The following is a 15,415-nucleotide window of genomic DNA, read 5'->3' as shown; positions in this document are numbered from 1 at the left end:
ATTTCTTAATTATTTGTTATTTAGATCTAGTGCATGCATAACAAAATAAGAGATTTATAAGGAAAAAAACAATGTGCCTTACATTGTGATATGGCTCGAAAAAACAATGTGAATTGTTCAATTTTATGATGATACAAGTTAATCAATTCCGTAAAATTGAACAATTCAATTGTGAGAGAGATTATTTATATGGAATTGTTCAATTTTATGGAATTGATTAACTTGTATCATCATACAATTAATCAATTTGTCCATTAAGGGAATTATCCTTTAGGTGTGATCTTAAGGGATCAACTGATCACCACCGTCAAACGACAGTAATGTCAAACTCTAGTTAGCCAATCATTACCGATTAATGACGATCAGTTGACTATATAATGAATCATCCCTTACGTATTCTTAATATGAGATTGAAGCATGTGATCGCACTATTGTTGAAGACACATACTCCAACAAACCCAACATAAATTGTGACACCCTAAGACATAACTACTTGCAATCGATAATTTAATCCAATACCCATCCCTTGAGATCCGACCTTTACTTACCACTCTACTAAGAGTAGTTTGTTTAGATTATAAATATTGTTTTGATTGGCTAACTTAGACGACAAAGTTTGGACCGAATCAAAGATATATGTTGGGTTACGACAATGCAAGAAGAATTGGAGCAATTTGAAAACAAGGTACAACATCTTGTCCCTAGGCCCTATCAACGTACTGTAATTGGTACGAAATGGGTTTTTCGCAATAAGCTTGATAATGTTGGAGAAATCGTAAGGAACAAAGCTAGACTATTGGTGCAAGGTTTTAACCAACAAGAGGGTGTTGGAGTGTCCCCGACAATGATGCGATCACATTGTTGATCATATTGAGATCACATGTTTAAATCTCATATTAAGAATACACGAGGGAAAGTTGTAACACCCCCATACTCCAAGTGCCTTACCATGACCACTTAAGGCATGGAAGTGCTACCATCTCGGTTTCCCGAGGCAATGATAATCAAAAGACAATAAAGAAACAACGTTTAAATAGCATAAAGTTTAAAGTGAATACAATCCAAAAACCAAACTGCTAAAATACGGATTACATGTCCATAAACCAACTGTCTAATCAACTAATCAAAAGTCTGATGAACTACTCAAGCTACAGCGGAAGACTCTATCATCTGAAGGTGACCCATCCCAGCTAGCCCATATGTCTTAACTCATACCTGCTCAACAACTGCTCACCATTCCCGAATGGTTCACCACAGTTTTTAAAACAATAAAACGGGGTTAGTACCATTCACACAATCATACATGCACAACTCAGAAACCAACGTATTTCAACCGTCACATAACCCAAACTCCATAATCAACTCCTCATCACCGACTACACACTAAAGTTTGTAGTCCTGCCAGAGTACCCGTCGCAACAGGTTACTCCACCCCGCCAGTGGGGGACCGCAGCCGTTCCCACCTAAGCCCCGCTCAAACCATAGAGCGAATAACCCAAATCCATTAATGTGCACATCCCTTCTGTGGCAGGTTCCACAGAAGGCGAATAATGGGCGTGAAGCCACTCCCGCAAGTGACCCCACTCAGCTAGGGACGCCCCCCGAATACTACAGACAGATACAATCAATCATAACTACCAGCAGTAAACAATTTCAACAATCGTCACAATACTCGTATGATAATACTCAACAAACAAAGATCACCACCAACACATATGTGAATAATACTGAGTAGGGAAACCCTACCTGGAATGCATAACAGTCAGACGATCTCAACAGCTGTTATAAAAAAGCCTCCTCTACGAATTCTCCTCCTAACATATGATCACATAATTACTAACAATCATAAAAACCAACAAAACCCCCAAATCCGCAAATTAGGGTTTTAACAACTTTAATAAAATACTATAAAATCGGTACGTAGATCTTACCCTCGACGCAAGGATCACAAGGATGTAAAGAACGATAGATTCCGACCTCCCAAACTCCGGGATTTGTCAATAATGCGAACGATGCGAAGCACGTAGTTTGAAATCTCTTTTGAAGTAATTAGGTTTGATAAAAGTGTATTATGAAAGTGACGGAAAGGTTTATATATTAATTCGCATTATTAACAAAACCCGACACAACCTTACCCGTAAACCGAGCCACTCGATCGAGTGCCCAACATACTCGATCGAGTGCCCCCTACTCGATCAAGTATCAAGGCTACTCGATCGAGTACCCTACAGACAGAAACTATTTTAAAAACTCAAAACACCCTTACTCGACAGAGTAAGGCCCACTTGATAGAGTACCCTGAGACTCATAAAACCGTAGTATTACAGTCTTCCCTCCTTAAAAAGAACTTCGTCCCCGAAGTTCAAAACACAACAAAACAAAAGCATACTACCACACTCCCGACACAACAACCAACATAAAACTTAACATAAAAACATGTTACCAACCAAACTCAACCCGACTCAAACGACTACAAAACAAACCGACACAACACAAAAAGGGTGTAAAAACTCTTTGCGATCATCTCCTACCCCCTAAAAGAAACAAGGTTACGTCCCCATAACCATACATACCTGATAAAAAAAAGGAAAGGGTAACGCTCTCTCATAGCCTCCTCTGCCTCCCATGTAGCTTCCTCTACCTCATGATTAGACCAAAGGATCTTAAGCAAAACTGTCTCACCACTCCTAGTCTTCCTAACCTTCCGGTCAAGAATCTGCTTAGGCACCTCAAGATAAGACAAGGACTCATCTAGCTCTATGCTCTATGCCTCTAATACATGTGACAGATCACTCACACACTTCCGCAACTGAGATACATGAAACACATTATGCACCCTATCCAAAGAAGATGGTAAAGCCAAACGCTAAGCAACCTCTCCAACCCTGTCTAGGATCTCATATGGCCCTATGAACTTCTGACTCAACTTGCCTCTCTTCCCAAATCTCATAACCCCACGCATAGGATACACTTTCAGAAGAACCTTGTCCCCAACCTGAAACTCGATATCCCGGCGATGTAGATCTGCATAACTCTTCTGCCTATCCTGAGCTGCTCTCATCCTCTCCCTGATCATCCTAATCTGCTCAACCATGTCATGTACCATCGCTAGTCGTAAAACCACTGCCTCAGCACTGTCGTCCCAACAGATCGGACTCCTACACCTCCTCCCATACAAGGCCTCAAACGGTGCCATACCAATACTAGTGTGATAGCTGTTGTTGTAAGAAAACTCTATCAAATCCAACCTCTGTTCCCAGATACCACCAAAGTTCATCACACAAGCTCATAACATATCCTCAAGAGTCTTGATTGTTCTCTCTGTCTGACCATTTGTTGCAGGATGAAATGCTGTACTCATCTTCAATGTCGTTCCCAAAGATTCCTGTAACTCTTTCCAAAACTTGGAGATAAACCTCGCATCTCTGCAGATACTATGTCTTTAGGCACCCCATGAAACTTTAGCACATTCTTCCGGTAAGCCATAGCTAATTGTGCTTTAGTCCATGTATCTTTCATTGGCACAAAATGAGCTGACTTGGTCAGTCGATCCACTATAATCCATATCATGTTGTTACCCTGTTGACTCTTTGGCAAACCCACGATAAAATCCATAGAAATGAATTCCCACTTCCACTTAGGTACCTCAAGAGACTGAATCTTACCTTGTGGTCGTCGCTGTTCCTCTTTAACTCTCTGGCATGTCAAACAACGGGCCACAAACTCAGCTGTATCTTTCTTGATTCCAGGCCACCAGAACGTGTTCTTTAAATCTTTGTACAGCTTGTCACCACCTGGATGTACCAAATACGGTGTACAATGTGCCTCTGTCATGATTGTCTTTTTCAGCTCCTCATCATTAGGGACACACCACCTCCCATCAAACCTCAAACTACCATCTGAATGAATAGAGAATCTAGACACTGTCCCTTTCTCTACTCGAGCTCTCCACTCTACTATCTTAGGATCCAAAGCCTGTTTACCTCGTATATCATCATAAAGATCAGGCTGCACTGTCAAGTCTCCCATGGCATCCCCTCTCTGCATCATATGTATCCCAAACTTCCCCACCTCATCTCTCAACCTCATCAAAGATATAGCTGTACATAAAGAATGTACACTCTTCCTGCTCAAAGCATCAACAACAACATTGGCTTTCCCTTCATGGTAGATAATATCCATGTTATAATCGCCAATCAACTCCATCCACCTCACCTGTCTCATGTTCAACTCCTTTTGAATGAAGATGTACTTGAGACTCTTGTGATATGAAAATACCTTAAAGGTCTCCCCATAAAGGTAATGTCTCCAAATCTTGAGAGCAAACACTACTGCACCCAACTCTAGGTCGTGTGTAGGATAATTCTCCTCATAAGGTTTCAATTGTCTAGAAGCATATGCAATTACTTTACCGTTCTGCATTAACACACATCCTAACCCATTCTTTGAGGCATCTGTATAAACCACAAAGTTCTCACTCCCTTCAGGCAATGCTAAGATTAGAGCTGTGGTCAAACACTCCTTTAATGTTTAGAACGCCTTCTCGCAACTCTCATCCCAACGAAACCTGTTCTCTTTCCTCATCAAAGCTGTCATAGGTCTAGCAATCTTGGAGAAATTCTTCACGAACCGTTTGTAGTATCCAGCTAAACCTAAGAAACTCCGAATCTCAGCTACATTCTTCGGTGCTTCCCACTTGGTCACTGCCTAAATCTTTGCCGGATCCACAGCTACCCCATCCTTAGAGATCACATGCCCCAGAAAAGCAACTTTCTCTAACCAGAACTCACACTTTGACAACTTAGCATACAACTCGTGCTCCCTTAAGGTCTGCAACACAATCCTCAGATGCTCCTCATGCTCCTCCTTAGTCTTGGAATAGACTAAGATGTCATCAATGAAAACCACCACAAACTTATCCAAAAATCGACTGAAAACTCTGTTCATCAAATCCATAAACACAGCCGGTGCATTAGAAAATCCAAAAGACATCACCACATACTCATAATGGCCATACCTCGACATGAAAGCTGTCTTCGGCATGTCCACCTCCCTAATCTTCATCTGATGGTACCCCGACCTCTAATCAATCTTGGAAAAGACTGCTGCACCACTCAACTAATCAAACAGGTCATCTATCCTTGGCAAAGGATACTTGTTCTTCACCGTCACTCGCTTCAACTCCCGGTAATCTATGCACAACCTCAAACTCCCATATTTCTTTTTCACAAAAAGGACTGGTGCTCCCCACGGTGATACACTTGGTCTAATGTATCCCTTCTCTATCAGATCGTTCAACTGCTTCCTGAGCTCCTCCAACTCCCTAGGACCCATCCGGTACGGTGCCTTAGAGATTGGCCCCGTCCCCGGTTTCAACTCAACCGTGAAATCTATCTCCCTCTTCAGCGGCAACCCCGGAATCCCCTCTGGAAAGACATATGAAAACTCCCCCACCACTGGTATCTGATCAACTGTCGGACTCTCTATCCGGTCATCTCTCACATGGCACAAGATCAACGGGCACCCTTTCCTCAGATAGGACTTTAAGGTCACAGCTGCAATCAACTTAACTTTGGGTTTGACAACAAACCCACGATAAGACACACTAATGCCCTTAGGACCTCTCAGAGATACTTTCTTTTTTATGACAGTCTATCTTTGCTTTATACTTTCCTAACCAATCCATCCCGACTATCATCTCAAAACCGTTTAAAGGAAACTCAAGCAAATCTACAGGTAGATCAACTTGCCCAACTATCAAAGATACATCCCTAAACAACCTCCCACAAGTTACAGACTCTCCTGAAGGTATAAAAACTTTCTCACTTACAGACTCATACTCTCTCAAGCCCAACTGTTTAACATGATTCGAAGATACAAACGACTGAGACGCCCCTAAATCAAACAAAACAAAGGTGTGAACTCCATTAACAAGAAAGGTACCAGTGATAACATGTGCGTCGTCCTCAGCTGCTTGCTTGTCCATCATGAACAGCTTTCCACTGGTCTTCTGCCCACCTCCCTGGATAGTACTGGCTGAAGTAGTTGGCTTAGCACCTCACCCTTGGCTGTTGTTGGTGTTGGTAACTGGTTTCTGATAAGAATTACCGCCATTGTGGTTACCTCCACCGTTGTTACTCTGACCTCCGCGGTTGCCCCATGACCCAGCTGGTCTGTTACTCGCAAAACTTTGTGCCAGTCCCTGAGAAAAACTCCCCTGACCCGATCTCTGGTAATCCCCGTTCGCCGCACTGGTGCAGTCATGTCTCTTGTGACCTACACCGCCACCGTTAATGCAGGTCATACCCCAACTACCACCACTACTACCACGGCCACGCCCGTATAAAGCCCCAGCACTAAACCCTGAACCAGAAGAGTACGCTCTAGCCTGATTGTGGTTGCCTTTCTTGTAGTTAGATTGGCCACCACCCTCACTCTCAGCCTTTCTTTTCTCAGCACCTCTCTCCCGGGCCATCTCTACCAACCTCTCAGCTCTCCCAGCCCTCTCATAAGCTTCCTTAACATCAGTAAGGACCCCAAGGGTAACCTTTCCATTATCATGGGGGTCAACCTCTTCTCGAACCTCAGAGCTAGGTTCTCCTCACTCAGACCCATATCCTCAGCATATCTAGACTTCTCATTAAACTGCTTATATTTCTCAGCAACAGACATCTCACAGGTCATCTTGAACCCATCAAACTCCTCCCTCAGCTTACTCCACACATGTTCCGGCACGAACTCCCTCTTCATAGCTTTCCTAAACTCTTCCCAAGGAATAGCAGGGAGCCCTTGCTTCTCATACATCTCTCTAGCACTCACTTTCACCTTGTCCCACCACTCTCCTGCTGCCTCCCTCAAGTAGAACGCAGCTTGTTCTACCCTTATCTCATCCGGACAATGCACTAAGTCCAGAATGTTCTCCATCTCCCTATGCTAATTGTCAAGAAGAATTGGCTCCCCGGTCCCCTTATACTCTTTTGGGTTAAACCTTGCTATGTAAAGGCTGATCTTAGAGTGATCAACCTCCTTATCCTTCCCCACTCTCTTAAGGGCCTCCATAAGAGCATCTTGATGCTCCAACATCTTAACTATGTCATCCACGCTCATGCTCTCAGCTCTCGCATACAAAGCAGTTTTCTTTGGCGGCATCTTGAGACTATATAAGAAAAGGTAGATATAAACATACGTACTATAACTCAAAACACGAAAACAGCCTGCCCAGAACCCACTCGATCGAGTGCCCAATTCTACTCGATCGAGTGGAGGCTACTCGATCGAGTGCCCTACGTACTCGATCGAGTACCCCGACTCCAGACCCCAAACAGACCTTCTGATCTCTAACCCACTCGATCGAGCTGATAGGCCACTCGATCGAGTGTCCCCTACTCGATTGAGTGCCCCTATGTACTCGATCGAGTACCCAAAAACACGGTTCTGATCATGAAAACGTCAAATACCCACTCGATCGAGTCAGATCCACTCGGTCGAGTACCTCACCCACTCGATCGAGTGCCCCCCACTCGATCGAGTCATGCAGACTCGTGAATACTACCCGCATGTTATCTCACATACCCCAACGTACTATGTATTCATTATTATATTAACATCATAAATACAACTATGCATGCAAATCTACGCAATTCCTCATACAATCAACAAAATAATATACTTCATGTTATCAAGTGCCACATTATAAACAGCTAACATGCCTTTCATTCTATTCCACATATAAAACACACCTCTTCAACTTTTAACCACACACCCAATCCTCCATTTCTAGCATCCAATGATTCTCAACATATATCATTTCGTACACACACAAACCAAAAGATAGCACACACGACTTTGACACATACCCCCCATGTGACCGGTTCAAAATTGTAGGGCGAGTTCGCGACTTTAGGACGTCTCCCAAGCCTTTGCATTAGCTCCTACAACTTTTAACCCGGGTTCATTTTAATTGACTCCTTATGTTCATTAGATTCATTAGTTACAGGTTCCAGGATCGTCGCTTTGATACCATTTTGTAACACCCCCAAACTCCAAGTGCCTTACCAGGACCACTTAAGGCATGGAAGTGCTACCATCTCGGTTTCCCGAGGCAATGAAAATCAAAAGATAATAAAGAAACAACGTTTAAACAGCATAAAGTTTAAAGTGAATAAAATCCAAAAACCAAACTGCTAAAATACGGATTACATGTCCATAAACCAACTGTCTAATCAACTAATCAAAAGTCTGATGAACTACTCAAGCTACATCGGAAGACTCTATCATCGGAAGTTGACCCATCCCAGCTAGCCCATATGTCTCAACTCATACCTGCTCAACAACTGCTCATCATCCCCGAATGGATCACCACAGTATTTAAAACAATAAAACGGGGTCAGTACTATTCACACAATCATATATGCACAACGACTATAAGACAGAAACCAACATATTTCAACCGTCACATAAACCAAACTCCACAATCAACTCCTCATCACTGACTACACACTAAAGTTTGTAGTCCTGCCAGAGTACCTGTCGCAACAGGTTACTCCACTCCGCCAGTGGGGGACTGCAGCCGTTCCCACCTAAGCCCCGCTCATACCATAGAGCGAATAACCCAAATCCATTAATGTGCACATCCCTTCTGTGGCGGGTTCCACAGAAGGCGAATAATGGGCGTGAAGCTACTCCCGCAAGTGACCCCACTCAACCAGGGACGCACCTCGAATACTACAGACAGATACAATCAATCATAACTACCAGCAGTAAACAACTCCAACAACCGTCACAATACTCGTATGATAATACTCAACAAACAAAGATCACCACCAACACATATGTGAACAATACTGAGTAGGGAAACCCTACCTGGAATGAAAAACAGTCAGACGAACTCAACAGCTGTTTTCAAAAAGCCTCCTCTACGAATTCTCTTCCTAACATATGATCACATAATTACTAACAATCATAAAAACCAACAAAACCCCCAAATCCCCAAATTAGGGTTTAAACAACTTTAATAAAATACTATAAAATCGATACGTAGATCTTACCCTCGACGCAAGGATCACAAGGATGTAAAGAACGATAGATTCCGACCTCCTAAACTCCGGGATTTGTCAATAATGCGAACGATGCGAAGCACGTAGTTTGAAATCTCTTTTGAAGTAATTAGGTTTGATAAAAGTGTATTATGAAAGTGACGGAAAGGTTTATATATTAATTCGCATTATTAACAAAACCCGACACAACCTTACCCGTAAACCGAGCCACTCGATCGAGTGCCCAACATACTCGATCGAGTGCCCAACATACTCGATCGAGTGCCCCCTACTCGATCGAGTATCAAGGCTACTCGATCGAGTATCCTACAGACAGAAACTATTTTAAAAACTCAAAACACCCTTACTCGACAGAGTAAGGCCCACTCGATAGAGTACCCAGAGACTCATAAAACCGTAGTATTGCAAAAGTAATACTTCTTAGTCAACTGGTCCACACATATCAGTAATGATTGGTTAACTAGAGTTTGACACTACTGTCGTACGACGGTGGTGATCAGTTGATCTCCTAAGGTCATACCTATAGGGTAATGCTCTTAATTGATTATTTAATTAATCGTATGCCGATACGAGTTAATTAAATTGCTTAAAATTGACGGATGATTTTGTGATTAAAATTACGTATCTTATTGTAATTCGATTAAATATGATACGGCCTAAGTAATTGAATCCTTTTATTGCATAGATTAAATTATTGTTTACGAAACAATTGAAACATATTGAATAATTTATTATAAATACAAGTTGTTTTAATTTATAATTCGATAAACCATTTTGGTACAAGTAATTAAGAATTACTAGTTAATTTTGTATGTGACATATTTTATTAATATGTTGATTTTTTAATATATTAAAAATACTCTATAGTGTAACATGTCATGTAACATGTGACATATGACAAAGTTGACAATTGACAAATATAAAATGGACCTTCCATTTTATGTTGGGTGTACCGAAAATGGGGAGGGTTAGGGTTTTAAATTGTGTTGATTATTTTAAAAAGAAAACACAATGATCACTTATGTTTATAGCCATGCAACCCTATAACTTTTGAGAAGAGCAACTTTTGCATGCACTAGCTCCCAAAAGTCCGACCCCCACCCGGTTTTTCTACCTAGAGGAAGCCAATGGTTTCTTCTATAATTATTCACCTATACACTACATAGTTTTCTAGTGTTAGAAAATATAAACAACTCTCTACATTTGTGAAATATTTTTAGAGAAAGAAACACTCATAAAATCCTCTCCTCTTAACCGAAAAAAGAAGAGACCAAAAATCCAATTTTTGTGTCAGGTTTAAGTTAGATTTTAATTAATACTAGATCATATTAATTAAAATTATTAAAGGTGTTACTTTGGGTATAATTCCTTGAGAGAAATTCTACACTTGAATCTTGTTCCCCCACCTTTTGAAAGCTCAAGAACTAGTAAGAAGGTGAACTTGCTAGTGCCCTTTGATCCGAAATACTCAATGTAAGAATTGATTTTCTCCTTACTCTTGTATTTGTTTTGCATGCATAAGATCTTGAATTAATTTTATGACTAAATTAATTTTTTACATATTCAATATGTACTCTAATAAGATTAATGAATCCCAACAATTGGTATCAGAGCACAAGGTTGTTGCATGCAAAATCGGGTTTGTTTTTCCGAGTTAATTAGTTAACAAATAAAACTTGTTATTTAGGATTTATGAATATAAATCACGAAATAATTTTGTATGTTAAAATTTTCTTGTCCTAAATGGATTTTAGGTCATATGGGATGATTTATGGATTTTATTGTTCATTATATATGTTATTGGCATTAAAATGTGATTTTTATGAGAAAAATGTCAATTTTGGACGAAAAATAGTTAAACTTCAAATTTTTCAGTGATTTTTGGATATGATTTCAGAAATATAATCTACTGGTGGCATGTTAAATTTTGTGTAAAATAATTTCATTTTGCGTAAAATATGAATTTTATACGTTAAAGTTTAATTTAAATGGGTTATTAGGTTAATATGAGTTAAATTTCGAATCTGGTCATGAAAATTTTATATGTTGTCACATGCATTTTTACTCAGTGTTTGTAAAAATTTTAGATGGATTGAACTCATTTTGCATGATTTATGAATTTTTGAGTAAAACTTCAATAAATAGTGACTTAAATTAGCCTATAATGCTAAAACATATTTCATGACTTAAGAAAAACGTCCTATGTTGCGTATTTATCCCACTTATCATATATAAAAGTGAAAAGTTGATTAAATTATTTTTCTTATGCTTTAATGATTTTGTTTGTCAAATTCGATAAACCGCAACGATGTTTTTCTCGAAAGATTTTCGAAATTTTTAACCTAAGTTTTGAACATTATGAATGTCATGCAATTATTAAACAATGTTCAAGAGTTTAAATTTCAAATTTTGAAATTATTTTAATTTAATTGGGAGTTTTTATATATATTTTGAGTCCAAATGAACAATATTAGAAATTCAAGTTGAATTATTGTCGAAATTTTTGTGAAGATTAAATTTTGAGTCCTAAAAGATTAGGGTAATTAACTTGAATATAAATGTGATTTATGAAATGTTTCATAATTTTAATAGTTAATAATCATTCAAATCCATAAACCGAGAAAAATATACGATATTAGCTCTTTAAAGGCGATTTGGCATAAAATTAAGCATGTTCATACATATTTTAATGCTGCATTTTATTTATATAATTTTTGAATTATGTAATTTTACTTAGTATGGCCTTAGTTTTTAATTGGTATTACACTATTACCCGGAATGTATGGGAATATCGATTCGGTTGTAATTTTTGTGATCTCGTATCACCGTTTTGTAATTTAATAGATTTAATTTTTATTACAAATGTATAATAGGAAATTATGTAGATTTTAATTATTACTTGTAATTCCGGAGATCCTTGAAGACGGTGCCATTTGAAAGGCGTTCCGACGAGACGGTGTTGCCGAGGAATGCGTGCCATGTGAAGTTCAAGGGACCAATGGAGTTGGTTTCCGAATTTGTAGTAGTTAATTAATTTTTCTTTTTAGGAAGGTCATACTAGGATTTTATGCTTTATGTTTAGCATTTATTTATATGTTTGCATGCATCGCTAAATCGCCATAACTAAATATGCATTTTATTTTATCGAGTCATCGACCGTGTCAATTATAATTATCGTAGTTCACCGCTTTAGTTCACTCAAAACGTGATAGATAATAAATTGACAAGTCCTCTAACTAAATAATAATTGAGAATTAGCCTTACCAAATAGTAGAAATCATGAATCCCAATTTCATAAGGAAGTAGGCTCGGCTCACCGGGGTGCTAAACTTGTTATGTTGGGTAAGTGGGTAGTAAAAAGTTATTACATTAAAATTTGGGTTGAGCTCAACGGAAGTATTCGTGACCGCAGTCGCATGTGTTTCGGGCTAAAGATAAATATTAGAGTAATTTTATCGACCGAGAGTTCTAGAAGTAGAATCGATTAAAGAGTTAATCCACCGAGTTATATTGATAAGGGATGAATCGGCTCACCGTGCCCGAGTTAATATGAATTTGGATCTCGGGATCATTTATAATAGTTGGGTGGAGGTCACTATATAAATGTTTAAAACTTGTTTAAAAATGTTTGCAAGTTTGATCAAATGACAAATGTTAATATTTCCTTTACCTCCATGTTTGTAGTTTATATATCGCAATGGATCCTATTAATGCAACAACACCTATTACCATTGAGTCTTGTCATAACTTATTTGACGATATTTGCTCCAACCACAATCTCGATACTACTAGAGAGCTTCATTTTGGGATCGGTTCCGATGGAAACCTTAATTTCATTACTTCCAACATACCTCCTACTATGACTAGATCTTTTGTGGATGTGTCTCAGGAAGACCATCTCGCTAAATCTATGAGATCCTTATCTTTGGAAGAAAGGGATGCCGAAACTAGTGGGAGTTCTAGCACGCAAGCTCTTGCAACTGAAGGAAAGTGGTTCAAAAGGAAGGGAAAGAAAGGTATGAGATTCAACAATGGAAACAAGATGGCTAGTGGGACTACCAAAGGAGCCAAAGTTGATGATGAATGCCATTGTCATGGCATGGGACATTGGATGAGGAATTGCCCCATATATTTGGGAAATATTAGGGATGGACTTGTTATTTCACTCGGTAAAATTCCTTATGAAATTTATGTTATTAATGTAAATTTTACTTCCACCACAACGTGGGTATTAGATACCGGTTGCGGTTTTCACCTTTTTAATCATTTACAGGGGCTAAGAAACGTGGAAAAGCTAAGCAAGGGCGATGTTGATCTCCGTCTTGGGAATGGAGCTAGGGTAGCGGCTACATCCAAGGGAACTTATGTGCTTGTTTTAGCAAATGGATTTGAGTTGTATTTGCATAATTGTTTTTATGTACCTTCTCTTTCTAAGAACATTATTCAATTGCTATATTAGACATAGAGGGTTTTAATTTTGCCATTAAAAACAATTGTTGTATTATTTCAAGAAATGACTTGGTCATAGGCCGAGGCTCTTCGATTAATGGCATTTATGTTCTGGAAATTTCTAATCCAAGTAAAGACATCTATAATATACAATCGAAGAAACTCAAATCAAGTGATCCAAATGAATCATACATTTGGCATTGTCGATTGGGTCATATCAACGAGAATCGCATCAAAAGATTAGTTTCCACTAATGTTATTAAACCATGTGATTTTCAATCATATGGTATATGCGAATCTTGCCTCCTAGGAAAAATGACTCATAATCCTTTTAGTGGTAAAGGGACTCGAGCTAGTGAACTATTGGGACTTATACATACCGATGTATGTGAACCAATGATTATCACCGCTAGGGGAAATTATGATTACTTCATAACCTTCACCGATGATTTAAGTAGATATTGGTATATCTATCTAATGAAGTATAAGAGTGAAGCTTTTGAGAAATTTAAAGAATTTCAAAATGAAGTAGAAAACCAATTGAACAAAAGGATAAAGGCACTACGATCCGATCGTGGTGGAGAGTATCATAGTAATGAATTTGATTCACACTTGAAAGGTTGTGGCATCGTGTCACAACTCACTCCACTCGGTACACAACAAATTAATGGTGTTGCCGAAAGGAGAAATCGAACCCTACTAGATATGGTTCGATCCATGATGAGTCAAACCGAGTTACCCGACTCGTTTTGGGGATTTGCAATCCAAACCGCAATCAAATCATTGAATAATAGTCCAACAAAGGCAACAAAAAAGACTCCATATGAGATGTGGAAAGGAAGGGTTCCTAATATATCCTATATGAAGATTTGGGGATGTAATGCTTACGTCAAGGCAAAGACCGACAACAAGCTTGCCCCACGATCCGAAAAATCCATCTTTGTAGGTTACCCCATTACCTCCCGAGGATATTACTTCTACAAACCTCAAGAAAACAAAGTGTTTGTGTCTAGTGAGGCTTTCTTCTTAGAAAGTGAGTTTATTTCTAAGAGACAGAGTGGGAGAAATTTTTAACTTGATGAAGTTCAAGAGCCACAAACCGGAGTAGAGATGCAAGAAGACGTTCCTTCGTCGTCTAATTCGGTTGTTATTCCTCAACCGAGGAGGTCGGGTCGAGTTTCTCACCATCCTGATAGATATGTTGGACTTATCGAAGAGGATGGGACCCTCGATGTGTTACTTTTAGAAAGTTACGAACCCGCCACCTATAAAGCTGCAATCACTAGTCCCAATTCAGCTTTATGGCTTCAAGCCATGAAATCCGAAATGAGTTCTATGCATGAAAATCAAGTATGCAACTTGGTGGATTTGCCTGAAGGGGCAAGATCTCTTCAGTGCAAATGGATCTTCAATGTAAAGAATGGCATAGAAGGACATGATGATGTCTACAAGGCTAGGCTAGTGGCAAAAGGTTTTACTCAAGTTCATGGTCTTCACTATAACGAAACCTTTGCCCCCGTGGCTATGATAAGATCAATTTGGATATTGTTAGCGATTGCTGCATTTCATGACTATGAAATATGGCAAGTGGATGTCAAGACCGCTTTTCTAAATGGGCATTTAGAAAAGGAGGTGTACATGATACAACCCGAAGGTTTTGTGGATCCTAAAAATCCTAACAAAGTATGCAAGCTTAAGGGATCCATTTATGGTCTTAAGCAAGCATCAAGAAGTTGGAACCATCGATTTAATCATGTCATAAAAGAAAATGGTTTTACTCGAAGTATTGAGGAATCATGTTTATACATGAAGTTCAGTGGGAGCAATGTTGTGTTCCTAATATTGTATGTGGATGACATACTACTTATTGGAAATGACATTCCTATGTTGTCTTCCGTCAAGGAGTGGCT

This window comes from Silene latifolia, chromosome 9, assembly GCF_048544455.1.
Source record: "Silene latifolia isolate original U9 population chromosome 9, ASM4854445v1, whole genome shotgun sequence".
Taxonomy (NCBI): Eukaryota; Viridiplantae; Streptophyta; class Magnoliopsida; order Caryophyllales; family Caryophyllaceae; genus Silene; species Silene latifolia.
This window is presented reverse-complemented; position numbering follows the sequence as displayed.